General features: G+C 34.5%; 1 non-coding gene across 1 annotated transcript; it reads right to left on the bottom strand.

The window, feature by feature from the left end:
* Positions 1-9,476: 9,476 nt before the first annotated feature.
* On the bottom strand, positions 9,477-9,595 carry LOC126685092 (5S ribosomal RNA). Its single transcript, XR_007643245.1, has one exon. It is a non-coding gene; the product is annotated as a 5S ribosomal RNA (ribosomal RNA).
* Between the last annotated feature and the right edge of the window lie 5,257 nt (positions 9,596-14,852).

Below are 14,852 nucleotides of genomic sequence, written 5' to 3'. Positions count from 1 at the left end.
TGTAAACTATTTCTGACCCCGTTGTTGTTATCCCATTTTCAGGAAATGAGCATTGAGGTCAGTCGAGCTTCCACATCCCTTCTTCAGGAAAGCTCTTCTTTGGTAATGTACATAGGATTTTGTACTCTTAGTATGCTGCAATAGTATAAGTGTAATGTGCCAGCATCCGTGCCACTAGTCCTTTGTTTAGATACTCTGATAGGATCTAGTGCACTTGTGTATACCTTCTGGGTGGCTGTTTAGTGGCATTTGTATCTAGTTACCGAGGCGGCCTCGTGTGTTTTTGTGAGGGTAAAAAACAGTATGTTTTTATACGTCGGCTATGTGTAACCGGTCCGCCGTGTATTTTAATATGATTAATACCACCGTTGCGAGACGCAGAGGTGTCCGCTATATTTTATTAAACATATTAACAGTGGCGTGTGGCTGGGAACAGGGCTGCCTATGTGTTAAGGCAAGCGAAAGATAAGTCCCTGGTTTCTAGTGATCACCACGCCAGGTTTCCAGAAGGAAGCGAGGGTTGAGATAACAAGGTTATCCAACTAGTACTTCTCAAAACCAGATTTTGCTTATATGTGTATTTTCAGAAATCGTGTTTGCGTAAAACGAGAAAAAGGTTTTTAACGGTATTTTCTGAAAACGGATCGTACGCGAGGTCGATCTTTTAACAATATTTGCAAAAAATTTCTATAGGTTCTAGGCTTGCTACGGGTTTCGGAACAACCATTCCCATTCCCTAGCGCCGGTCGTGACTTGGATTAGGGTGGAATTCGGGTTGTGACAAACGTGGTATCAGAGCAACATTTTAAGTACTCGACCATCCGATGTACTGTTGCTGATACTATTAAGTAAGATGTGTTAATAATTGTAAGGATTCTTAGTAGACTATTGCAGCAACATAAGATTCTAGTCATGTCTTGATCATTTTTCAGTCGTTGAAAACACTCAGCTATAAGTAGTAATCCGTATACGTGTGTAGAGTATATTTGATGTTTGATCAGGAACATATGAGATGTTCTTGTGTTTGAAACACGATACTAACGAGGGAACATGTGAGATGTTCCTGTGTTCGAGACGCGCTATTAGAGTAGTACACAATGGTCAGATCAATTGACCAATATTTAAAGAAGTTGATTATGTTCGAATACAGAACAAGGCGAGGATTCTAGAAGAATCGTTTGTTCGAGAAATAGTTAGATTTCTCTGAACTATATGTGTAATTGTTGTGTGCTTTGTTCTATGTGTTCATGCTTTGTTACTTGTTATATGAAAAAAATGTTTTTGTGAGAGATTTGTGAGAAGCTTGGGTCCAAAATTCGAGGAACTGTTGGCAGAGCAATCTGACTCAGCGATGTATTTGGCTGGACGTGCCAGACAGATTAAGCAGCGATTGAGCTAGTCGCCTATGAGCTGCTGCCAAGTGGAACAACCCTTTCTCTTTACAACGAGGAGGGAAAGGAAAACTTGTGCGTAGATACGGACGAGGAAAAGGTCTGATGATTCGAGAGGCAATACTGCCTTGACAATCATAACCAAGTATCATTTAGTTATGTGTCATACGTTTAAGTTAAGTACATTTATGTGTTTTAGTTATTTTTAGAGAATATCCTTTAACAAGAACACACATACTAATGAACAATAACTGTTAATAAACAGCCTGATGATGAATAATAACATAGAAGATAAATGATAAATAAAGAGCAACAAATCCTAATGTGAGGATTAGGATAACCTTAAAATGGCACAGAGAAGTAGTTCGAAAGAAACTTGTTAAAGTTGTGTTTTACAGTTTGAACGTATAATTGTGCTCAGACGCATTAAAGGTGCATGTTGCGAAAATCACTATAGAAGAAGCATACCTGAATTTTATATAGTACATATATATACATAAACTGATTTTGATTAGGGCATGCATCATATATCAGTATATCAAAGGAAAATGAATTGAGATAGCAACTCTTTGGGGATGAGAGATGTCATCACCCTGAAGCACAATTATATGAAAAATGTTTTGAACCGTAAATTTGAGAATTCACAATTCGTTTGAAAAGAGGGATTTAAAAGGCCTGCACAGGCAAGACAAATAATAATTGTCTCAGACGAGATAAATTGTATTTGTCTGACAAATTGATTTGTATTTGTTAAGCGTCAGTGTACGCGAGACAAAACTGTATTTTCTCAAACGAAAACTCTATGATAGTGACAAGGTAAATGGGAAAAAGGGTTAAAAAAATAACGGTTTTTATTGTAAGAATAAATAATAACGACCTAAATTCTAATGTTTCATACCGAGACATTAGAGATTAATGAAAGTATGGGAAGAGTAGAGAAAGTGAGAATCCATATTCTTACTCAGAAATTAACTGTTAGAAGTCTAGTAGTGAACTTTTAAGGTAAATAAAAGTTCGAGAATAGACAATAGCGAATTGTCACGATTAAGATAAGAGAGTAGGGTCTAATTGAACACGACTCGGTTTGTTTGACTTTAAGTAGCTATATGTGAACGAAGTCATACGTACGTGTTTAATTAAACGGATTGGAGATTAGTCCTACAGACAGAGCAGATGTCAGTAATGAACATATCTCTTGAATCCATACGAGTGGTTAGATAAACCATAATTTATAAATCTGAGAGGAGTAAACCTCAGCACTTAAATTATAAATAACAATGAAATTTCTAAGAGAAAGATTATGAAAGGAAGTATGAGTATTCTCAGAACCAAGTAGATACACTACTAGTTCTGATATAAGCAAAGAGGATTAATGAATATGTTAACGATTGACGGAGTTGGTTAAGTCGTGTTAACAGATATTCATTAAGAAAATAATTATTAAATCATAAAATGAATAAATAATATACTCAAAACAGTATATCAAACCTTGAACCAACATTAGATGAAAATGTTATCAAGGTGTAACGAAGATAGAGATAGTGAATTAGACAAGTGAGTTTCAGATATTGTCTGGAAATTGTCAGGGTACAGTAAAACCCTAATAACTTATGATCGAACTGTTAGATCGATTTGATATTAGGATATGATGGTCCCATGACGGTTATCTAAGTTTTAACTGTTGCGATCGTCGAACAGAGAGTTACACGATGCTCGATGATGAAGATATAGTTGCAGAACTTGCGTGACTTTTTGGCAGTAAGCCAAAAGTGCAAGTGACAACGATAAGAAGTGTAAACTTTAATTAACTTGTAATTATCAACATAAGCTCCATATATGAATATAAATGAATTTGAAAACTGTGTTGAGACAGTAGTTTCAAAAGATGGAAATTCCAAGAACCGAGCCTTATGACTGTGAGGTCTAGGCTGGCTGGTAACGGAATATACATGTAGTGTACATGTATTATGAATGTCGGGCCAGAAATGTGTAAAGTATGGCCGACTAAAAGTGGAAAATATTTAATAAACATTTTGTTTTCGAAGTGAAACGTTTTGAAAACGGAGCTAAAGTTGATAGTCAGTTAATTAAACTTGATAGTAACAGCTATAGTACAGTTATAATAACTGTTAGCTGTGAACAAGGAGAATATGTATGTGGGAAAGAGAATATGGATTACAATGAACCTTGGAAATACCAAAAACTAGTGGCGGAAGTATAGTTTTGCGGCGACTGTGAACGAGTTGGGAAGATGCTTCACGGGAGACAGTTAGGTTATAACCTACACTTACACCCATACAACCACATCATTAGTGAGAGGAACCCAGTAACTCAATCTGTAATAGGAATTTATTATAGATTGATGAGGAAATAAAAGACATTCTATACAAGATATAGAATCATGAGAGAAGTATATGATGAGTAGTCTGTTTGTGGAACAAGAGTTCAAACAGAAGTAGAGGGTAAGGTTAGAGATTAAAAATACTTAACCAATATTATCCTAAAACGAGTAAAAGATATGAAAAATTTATAATAAGATTAAAAATCTTAATGATAAAAAGGTACAGTAAAATGTACAACCAATAATAAACAGCGAACTAGAAACTTAAAGGAATAAAAAGAAAGTGAATTCAAAGGTGATATCATAAGACTTAGTAACAAGTTGATATCCCAAAAATGAGTTTAAAGTTTGTACTGTCTGTAAAGAAGTACAACAAAAAGGAAAAGTAATAAGATGTATAAAGAATACAAGTATGGCTAGTAGCCAACTTCAAGGATGATTTCGGAAACCGAAAAGGGGTCGGATTAAGTTCGACTCTTCACGAAAGTTGTAGATTGAATGTCAAATTATATAAATATGAAATAATATTTGGAGAAAGACTGGTTTAAATGCTTGGTTCATTGGCTTCAATAACAGCCATGACGGCAGTTTTGCAGTCTTTTAAAATTAACTCAAAGAGCTAACTTTGAGGTCAATTTTCGATACCTTCGAGAAAGAATCTTAACTCGAAGTCTAAACGGAAGTTGTAGAACGTATTGCCAACTATAGGAATATTAAATTTATTTGGTAATCAGACGCTTCGGAATAAGCGATCAAGATAGCCAAAGTAGGCTCGAAAAGAGAAAACATAAGGGAATAACTCGAGGTTAATGGATACCTAGATTTCTGATAACAGAAGTCAAGGTTATAGGTTGAGAACCTATAAATTAAAGTACAATGAGATAAGATAGAAAGTGATTGAGATGTATGAGATGCAGTCAGAAGATAACTGCAAGATGTTAATAACTAGCATGCGTATACTAATTAAGGAAAGTATGCTGTCTATAGGGAAAAGTAAAGTAGAGATGGAAAAGTGAATAAAGAAAGGTAATAAGTTGACAATAGTGCACAGCTGTGAAATTGTGCTATAGACGACAACAATTGTGCCATAGACGACATTAACTGTGACATAGATGGCAGCAATTATGCCACAAATAACAGCAGCAATGTTTATGCTGTGGAAAGCATAGAACATGAAATAGAAAAAGTATTGTTGGCTGTATAAAAAAAAAAGAAGTGTATGTAAATTCGAGGACGAATTTATATAAGGGGGAGAGAATGTAATACCCCGTATTCTTATAAGCCACATGTAAGGATTTTATTATTCGGGAATACGTAAATTAAATTTAAGCGTAAATTTAATTTATAAGTATTCCTAAAAATATATCGTAATAATAGAAATTTAAAATTTAAAACGTGAATTTAAATTTTATTAAAGGGATACGACGGGACTAATCGAATAAGAAATACGACTGGAGTCGTAAGATAAAAATATATTGATAATTAATATATCAATATACCACTCTAATTGGAGAGTTTAATATTTCGGAAAAAAACTCCGAAATTAAAATGTCGAAACTCGGAAGTCTCAACGTGAAATTAACGAATATAAGTTAAGATATATATATATATATATATATATATATATATATATATATATATATAAAATAAGAATAAGAGAGAGGCGGTGGTATGCGTGGTGAGGAAGAAGGAAAAATATTTTCTTTGGTCCTTGGATTTTTTAACTTAATTAGTTTTAGTTATAAATTAATTAAATATTATTTGTTAGTCCAAATTGAAATAAAATAATATATCAGTCCCGTGCGAATAATTTTGGTGTCATTATTCGCGAAATAATTTGACGAAGCTATCGTCAAACTTTCATGAAATTTGGACGAAGAAAGTTTAATCAAGTAGGACTGATTTGGACCTAATAAATCTTCAGAGATTTATTAAGAATAAAATATAAGTCGGAATAGAATAAAAATTATTGTTATATTTTATTAGAATTTTGGGTAAATTTTCACGAAATTCGAAAATCGTTTCTGTTTGGGCTACAAACGACTAATTAAGAAGTTGGTTTAAAGTGCATGATTGAGCTAGCATTAAACGGCCCTTTAACCTAATCTATATATATAAGTTAAGAGTGTTAAAAGTGGTTACAGATTTCATTTGCTTCAAATATAGAAAGAGGGTTAAGCTGCTTTGCTTCAGAGGTGCGACGCGAGTTAGGTTTCGAATTCGTTTCGATCGTTTCTCGATTCTAACTCCGTTTCTTCAACGATTACTCGAGTAATCGAGGTATTAATCCCGTATTAAACGTTTATTTCAATATATTTTGATATATTTCGAATATATATTTGTTTATAAACGGTTACCGTATCGAACGATTGAAATATACGTTCAAATTGTGATTGGATTGTGTATATGTGAACTAGGACGTTAAAATAGTGTTTTTGCAGCGTTTTGAAATTCAATAGCAAGTCGGAATGGCCCGGGGATCGATTTTCCCCGGGGCTGGCCTGCTGTGCGCCCGCACAGCAAGCTGTGCAAACGCACAGTCAGTCACGTGCGGACGCACAGTGACTTAGCGGGACGTGTGCGTGGGGACTTTTCCGGACTTTTTCGGCATACTTTCGAGGGGCGATTCTGAAATGTTTTGCCTAGTAACTCGACGTGTTTTCCGACCGAATCTAAAACATTTTAAATAAATGTTTTTAAACCTAAAGTTAGGTGTTTTAAAATGAGATTTTTAAAAGCAAAGTTAAACGTTTAAAAAGGACTTTAAAAGAGTTAAAGTCGACGTTTAACCAGTTCAAAAAATTTAGAAAACGATGTTGCTAAATAATTAGTATACGACTATGAATTGTTTTGGAAATCAAGTCTATGCTATTAAATGATTTTAATTAAGTATTGCTATACCTAAAATTACTTCTAGAGAGAAGTCTAAATATTTTCTTGATATGAAAACAATTTAAATAATTTTTAAAGAACGAGACCATAAGTGTTAAGTGTTATATGTTTGTATGATTTGTCTGGACCTAGGTTTCAAAACCTAGATGTTTATACCAGAAATAGATATTGATGTATTGTCTTGTGTATTTTGTATGTTTGATCCGACTAGCTGTCCAGCAGTCAGACCAGGACTCCAGGGAGTCTGTCACACATACGGCAGGGCTAAGTAGTTACTTAGCAGTATTGTGAGTTTACATGTTTACTTTTGAATATCAGTATTCAATTATTTTAAATCCATAAATCGCAGTAGTATAAAATAGCCAAGAGAGGTCCATTGGAATGAGCTACCTATTGGGCAGCAATAGGGTTGCGTGATCACCAACACCGATTTCTATATGTACTTCGGTATAGAGGTATGCATGTCGTGTAAGTCATTGGGAAAGTAAATGCCCTGACTTCACGGGTAAATCCTGAGACGGCAGTAATACAGTTACGGTCGCGGAATAAACCGCGATGGCAGTTTTCTGATTACGGTCCAGGTATCAGAGATACAGAATTGGACGGCAGTGATTCAGTTCACGGTCTTTATTCTGTTGTCCATAAGCTTGTAAGATGTGTGTGTCTGTTAGGACATTTGTGAACTAGGGTTTCATATGGATCGGCGTAATTGGTCATATTTTGTATATAACGATTTTATATGCATAATGTGATTTTGATATTTATCTGTAAACTGTTTACTCACTCAGAAATATTTATATTTCTGACCCCGTTGTTGTTATCCCATTTTCAGGTAATGAGCTTTGAGTTCAGTCGAGCTTCCACATCCCTTCTTCAGGAAAGCTCTTCTTTGGTAATGTACATAGGATTTTGTACTCTTAGTATGCTGCAATAGTATAAGTGTAATGTGCCAGCAGCCGTTCCACTAGTCCTTTGCTTAGATACTCTGATAGGATCTAGTGCACTTGTGTATACCTTCTGGGTGGCTGTTTAGTGGCATATTATATCTAGTTACCGAGTCGGCCTCGTGTGTTTTTGTGAGGGTCAAAAACAGTATGTTTTTATACGCCAGCTATGTGTAACCGGTCCGTTATGTATTTTAATATGTTTAATACCACCGTTGCGAGACGAAGAGGTGTCCGCTATATTTTATTAAACATATTAACAGTGGCGTGTGGCTGGGAACAAGGCTACCTATGTGTTAAGGCAAGCGAAAGATAAGTCCCTGGTTTTCAATGATCACCACGCCAAGTTTCTAGAATAAAGCGAGGGTTGACATAACAAGGTTATCCAACTAGTATTTCTGAAAACCAGATTTTGCTTATATGTGTATTTTCAGAAATCGTGTTTGCGTAAAACGAGAAAAAGGTTTTAATGGTATTTTCTGAAAACGGATCGTACGCGAGGTGCGATCTTTTAACAATATTTGCGAAAAATTTCTATAGGTTCTAGGCTTGCTACGGGTTTCGGAACAACCATTCCCATTCCCTAGCGCCGGTCGTGACTTGGATTAGGGTGGAATTCGGGTCGTGACAGTTTTGTAACATTTGTAAACGTTTGGATTGGTTTTTTAATGTTTTAAACGTTTGGCATAAATTGCTAAAAAGGTGAAACGTTTGAATTTGTTTCGTAACGTTTGTAAACGTTTGGCTTAAATCGCTAAAAATTCTAAACGTTTGGAATTGTTTCGTAACATTTTTGGCTTTGTATTGTTTGTAAACGTTTGGCTTAAATCGCTAAAAATGTGAAACATTTGGATTGGTTTTGTCACTTTTTTAATGTTTGGATTAAATCGCTAAAAAGGTGAGACGTTTGGATTTGTTTTGTAACGTTTTAAACGTTTGGATTGGTTTCGTAACGTTTTTAACATTTGGCTTAATTCGCTAAAAAGGTTAAACGTTTGGTTTTGTTTCTTGACGTTTGTAAATGTTTGACTTAAATCGCTAAAAAGGTGAAACGTTTGGATTTGTTTCCTAACATTTTAAACGTTCGGATTGGTTTTGTAAAGTTTTAAACTTTTGCCTTAAATTGCGAAAAAAGGGAAACGTTTGGATTTGTTTCGTAACGTTTGTAAATGTTTGTCTTAAATCGCTAAAAAGGTGAAACGTTTGGATTTGTTCCGTGACATTTTAAACGTTTGGATTAGTTTCGTAACATTTTAGAGGTTTGGCTCAAATTGCTAAAAAGGTGAAACGTTTGGATTTCTTTCGTAAGGTTTGTAAACGTTTGGCTTAAATCGCTAAAAAGGTGAAACGTTTGGATTTGTTTCGTAATATTTATGAACGTTTGGCTTAAATTCCCTAAAAGGCGAAACGTTTAGTTTTGTTTCGTAACGTTTTAAACGTTTGGATTGGTTTTGTAACGTTTTAAATGTTTGGCTAAAATCGCTAAAAAGGTGAAATGTTTGGATTTGTGTCGTAATGTTTGTATTTGGCTTAAATTGATAAAAAAGGTGAAACATTTGATTTTATTTCGTAACATTTGTAAATGTTTGGAATTGTTTTGTAACGTTTTCAACGTCTGGATTTATTTGTAAAGTTTTAAAAGTTCTGATGGGATCCGATGCATTAGTGCTGATATGATCGCACCCGTCACACCGTGCACGATTATAGTATATATCTGCTGCCTTACAATTCATTCGACTAAAATAAAAACAATCTTTAAAAGTATGTTTTGGTCCCTGAACGTTTTCCGTATTTCCTGTTTAGTCCCTGCATTGTAATTCATCGGTGCTTGTCACTCGTTCTGTTTATGTCTCGGCGATGATAATAAAAATAAAAAAATGAAGGCACCGACCGCAAAAATTCAAAAGAGGGGTGCAACACGAGGACTTCCCAGGAGGTCACCCATCCTAGTACTGCTCTCGCCCAAGCATGTTTGACTTCAGAGTTCTGATGAGATCTAGTGCATTGCTGCTGGTAAGGTCGCTCCCGTCACACCTTGAATAATCATCGTATATATCTGTTGCCTTGCAACTCATTCGACCAAAATAAAAACTATTTTTAAAAGCACGTTTTGGTCCCTAAACTTTTTCCATATTTCCCGTTTAGTCCCTGTATTACAATTCATCAATGCTTGTCACTCGTTACTCATTATGTTTATGTCTCGGCGATGATATGTAAAACTAAAACACCATATGCGAATACTTGATACCTTTCAAAATCAAAACATTATTTGTTACTCGTTCTATTTATAGGCCCCAAAGTGAAAAAACACGACAGGCGCATTGTGAGGAGCGATAGCCCAACGCGCCTACCGTCGTACCTTTTCACAAGGCACAAAACACCCTGGGGCGTGCTGCGAGACAAGATGGCCTAACGCGCCCTCTGACGCGTTTCGATTCTGATTGAACGGTGAACTCTTTCTCGTGAACAACATATTCAAAAATGAGCCCGATCCAACGGTGCAATTGGGATGTTTTATCAAGATATGTCAGATTCAGAAGGCAAACGAACACATTATCGAATATAAACCTGATACAAATCAAATCGCCATCGAAGATCACACGACACATGCGACCCATACATGATACAACTCAAACCCCAAACATAGTATCACACTTGCTAAGTTCACCATTAACAATCCGAAACTAAGACGAAAACACAACAAGGCCATGACGGAAAAACACGGGATATTACACTATCCCCAACTTATATAAAGTTCGTCCTCGAATTCAACGTAACACAACCCACGTAAAACATATGATACAACTATATGTTGTCTGAACAAAAACACACGTAACAAACGTGAAAACACATAATATGACACCCAAAGTAATCAAGGAAAGCAATTATAACAATTCTGCATAATGAACTCTGTCTCCCAAGTAATTAACCCAAACTGTAACCATATGAATTCCGTGCTTAACGACCTACGCACTTGCATAATAAAAAAAACTCAACATGTTGTTCCTTGAACGATAACTAAAAATCACGTCTTTCATAAACCGAACAATCTTACAAGGTCATAAAAGTCTTAATGCTAACTTCCACTTAACATAAAACGATAACGCCCTTTCTAGGTTAAACCAAACGAAGGAATACAAACTCTCCCACATAAAGTTCGACTGAAATACTTAGGATAAACAAGAATGAACCTCGAATCTCGATATAAAGCTCGACTGAAATACTTAGGATAAATAAGAACAAACCTCGAATCTCTTTCAATGATAACTCTAATCAAAATTTCCACCTAGAGAAAGTCAACACAAGACAAAACACGCCGAAAATATATTGGGTATTACATTCTCCCAAACCTAAGAAAATTTCGACCTCGAATTTTAAATAGGCTTAATTACTTAAAAGTCACCCACTTTGTAACTTTTTTTTGATTTATACAATGACCTAGGAAAATTTTCAATTATACCCTATTTTCGATTTTTATATTTCATCTCTACCCTAATGAGTTGAATTGACCTATTTCCTATGGAAAAAGAGTTTAAATTAGTCCTTCATTTTTAACCTATATTCTGATAAAAGGTTAATGTTAATCATTTATGTATCTTGTTTTTAATATTTTCATCCTAAAATTATTTAAATTATCAAAACTTTTAATTTTAGGGTACAAATAAAACATAAAAATTGAAAATAGGGTACAATTGAAACTTTTCCTAGGTCATGGTATAAATGAAAAAAAGTTACAAGATGGGTGGTTTTTATGTAATTAGGCCTTTTAAATAAGAAACTGATTGGAAGTTTAAGCGGTCACAACACACATATTGCGCAAAATTCTGATTCTAACAACTTGGTGCTCCAATGACCACTCCATCAACACAATTGTGAACAATAAAAAATTATCCAACGAAGTTGGTTTCCAAAACTAGCTTGAATCTTAAAAATTTCGAAACCCATGTCATCAAAGTTCAAGAACAATCCTGAAGATCAAATTCTAGTTCTTACAAAAACCACACTATATAATACAATTAACTTTGCAAATTATAAAACACAAAAACTCACACCGTTATTCAAAAGAAAAAATGAACTTACCTCATGGTAACAAAATCTCTAGATTATAACAAACAATTTCAATTACAATGATTCCTTCAATCATCCCATTAGTATACAACTTACACTTATAACAACGAAACCCCAAAATTGATTAACACTTAAGTTTAAGATAATTCGAACATCCAAAATTATTCCACCAATAAATGTGACCTCAAATCTTAATAATAGATATTCTCTAACATTATGAAACAAAAACACTCTAACAATATAAAACCAACAACTACAATGCAACTGTCCTTAATTCATCACAACCATCACAGAGAATTTGTCTAGCTACCTTCCGGAAAAAATTTCAAAACCAATTGATATCCATCCTCTTTATAATTACATTTATCACATAGTGACTCGCGAGTTCGTTTCAAAATATTTTTTTCAAAACACTTTATTGATAAAATCCACTTTACATAATTGTGCGCCAGGGTGATGATACCTCTTATCCCCAAAGAGTTGCATCCAACTCTAATCATTTATATGCACGTGATGAATGTATTATTATGCATGCATTAATTATTAATTTTCTCTTTTATTTAGTGAACATAGTCAATGCTCAATGCAATTTTCTATTCGTGACATTCAAAATGCATGTTCATGATATGTCCGGGCACAATTACATGATAAAAACATTTCAAATACTTTCACAAATTTCATTTGAAAACAATTTCTCGATAAAACATTTGTTAGACGTTACACTCTGTGAGACGTGCACTCGATAGCCTCTAATTATCATTTCAAATTTCGTACTCTCAATCTACCAAATCATATGTTACTAATATAATAATTCAAACTCTATTGAACTCCAAAACAAGATGAAAATTAACTCAAGGAAAATAATACATCACATATGCTTATACAAAAACTTACCATCAATTCTTGCATCACATCGTCCAACTTGATGAAAAGCACTAGCATTATAAAGTCAACCACACAAGTTTTCAAGTTCTAGTTGAGCCTCACAGTTTTAAAATTTTCGTTTTCCGGAAAATCTCCTTTGTAAATCATTTGTTTAAAAATTTCCAAAGTATCTCAATCCAAAACAACCAGCGAGTTAGCCGAGTCATTACAACTACCCACCTCAACTCCAAAATTTGGGTGACCAATATCAAACCCAAAACAATCATTTATAAAACATACTCAAAAAATTTGTAAATCCGGAAATGCCTTTAAATAAAATCTCAATCTTTTCTTAAATATAGGAGCTCACCGTAATCCAAGCATCAAACAGCAATTCAAAAATTCAAGTGAAAAAACCCTTTGTCACAAACAACCATTCTGAGAAATGCATACTCTCGCGAAACATAATATACCAAAGCATATAACGAAAGACACCTCTAATGTACACAAATCAAAACATGGTAAGACCATAAAAGTTATAATAAATTATCAAAGCCATATTCCATCATTTGAATAATATTATTTTTAAAATTATCAAAGCCATATCACATTTTGTTTTAAAAAAGTATTAAAACCATACTTCTCTTCCGATTCTCGTGTCAAAATACAAATCAAATCAAAATAATTTTATCAATAAAACCATAAACCCAACTTGTGACCGAACAACGTGTAGCAAAAAAACATGCTTAAAGATGTAACATAAGAATCCCTTAAAAGCAAAACAAGGCCAACCCTAAAATATCCTCTTATGTGCCAACTTATATGGCAACAAACAATTACGGCCTAAACCAAACTGTACTCACCAAAAAGGTGAAAGCAATCCAATAAAAATCATCCAAGGCGTAAAAGCCAACAACTAATCACCCAAAGTAAACATCATATATGGTACAACAGCCAACAAAGTATCACCCGAAGTAAACACCATATAAGGAACAACATTCCACAAAACATCACCCAAAGTATATCTCATATATAGCACAATAGCCAACAAAGCATCACCCGAAGTAAACACCGTAAAAGGCACAACTGGCCATAAAACATCACCCAATGTATAAGCAATAAACACTCCAAAGTAAAGTATCAGTAACACATAAGACCGACACTCAACATTCCTATGGATGAAGGTAAAAAAATTTGAAAATTAAAGATGACGTTTCAAAAGACAAGACTTTAATCCTAATTTCACACTAGATCCTATTACACAACAACAACTTAACATGCATTAAAGCAATAAACACATAACATGCAAAATGACCATGGTTTGAAACCGGCGCCAGGGTATTGGTATGGTTGTACCAAAACCCGTAGCAACCCTTGCGGATAATCATACAACATATAAACTTGCAAGAAAACCACTTCTCAGGGGCAACCGAGACTCTAACCTAAGTCTAGCAGTTTATATCACTACTTAAATAATAACTTAAATATTTGAAACGCTAGGCTAAAACCAGAAACTAAACAATATGCCTTATATAAATGACCATATCCAATGTATATCATGCAATCAACAATATAAAATAGTCGGACCGCACCGACAAACCAAAGTATAAAGTAATCATAAATGACTAACTAGTTCTACTGCGGTCTAAGAGTATAAAACAATTGATTAGATTTATTAAAACAAAGGAACCTCTGAAGGAATCAAGAAATTGGAGATCGACCAACTCTCTCAAATCATAAGTCTGGAAAAATTAGGAAAACAACGGGGTCAGATATACTGATATGAGTTCATAATGCTATTTACATTTATTAAGTTTAAAACCCTTAAAACAAATCATTTTACTGATATACAGAAGATTTTGGAAATAACAGTATTAAATGATCCCGCCGTAAGTGTAACGTATCATACCGAACCCAGAGTAGACGGGAAAAAAATCCTCGTCTTATACCAGCGTAAGCAAGACATTGGTATGACGATCCAGAGTACTTACCAGTGCACACGGTCTCGATACAAGCCTATCGAGTAGCTCGTTTCAATCCAGATCCATAATCGCTTAAAGCAGTTCGAAAACAGTTTATATACTAAAATAATTGCGGTACTTAATGAAGCGGCAAATAACACTACAAACTCACAGCTTGCGAATCCACGTGATAACCTGGCAAGCAACCTAAACATGCTCTGACTCCGAAGCACGATCGGTCGATGGGTCTAGAAACAAAGTTTAAGTTAAAAACAATTCATCACCTAACTCTAAGAATACTAGACAACACATAGGACAAGTATCTCAATAACAAGCCAAAGTATATGCCACGGCATAACAATCAAACGTATACAATCCATAGCCAAGGTAA

This window comes from Mercurialis annua, linkage group LG5 (genome assembly GCF_937616625.2).
Source record: "Mercurialis annua linkage group LG5, ddMerAnnu1.2, whole genome shotgun sequence".
Classification (NCBI taxonomy): domain Eukaryota; kingdom Viridiplantae; phylum Streptophyta; class Magnoliopsida; order Malpighiales; family Euphorbiaceae; genus Mercurialis; species Mercurialis annua.
This window is presented reverse-complemented; position numbering and strand designations above follow the sequence as displayed.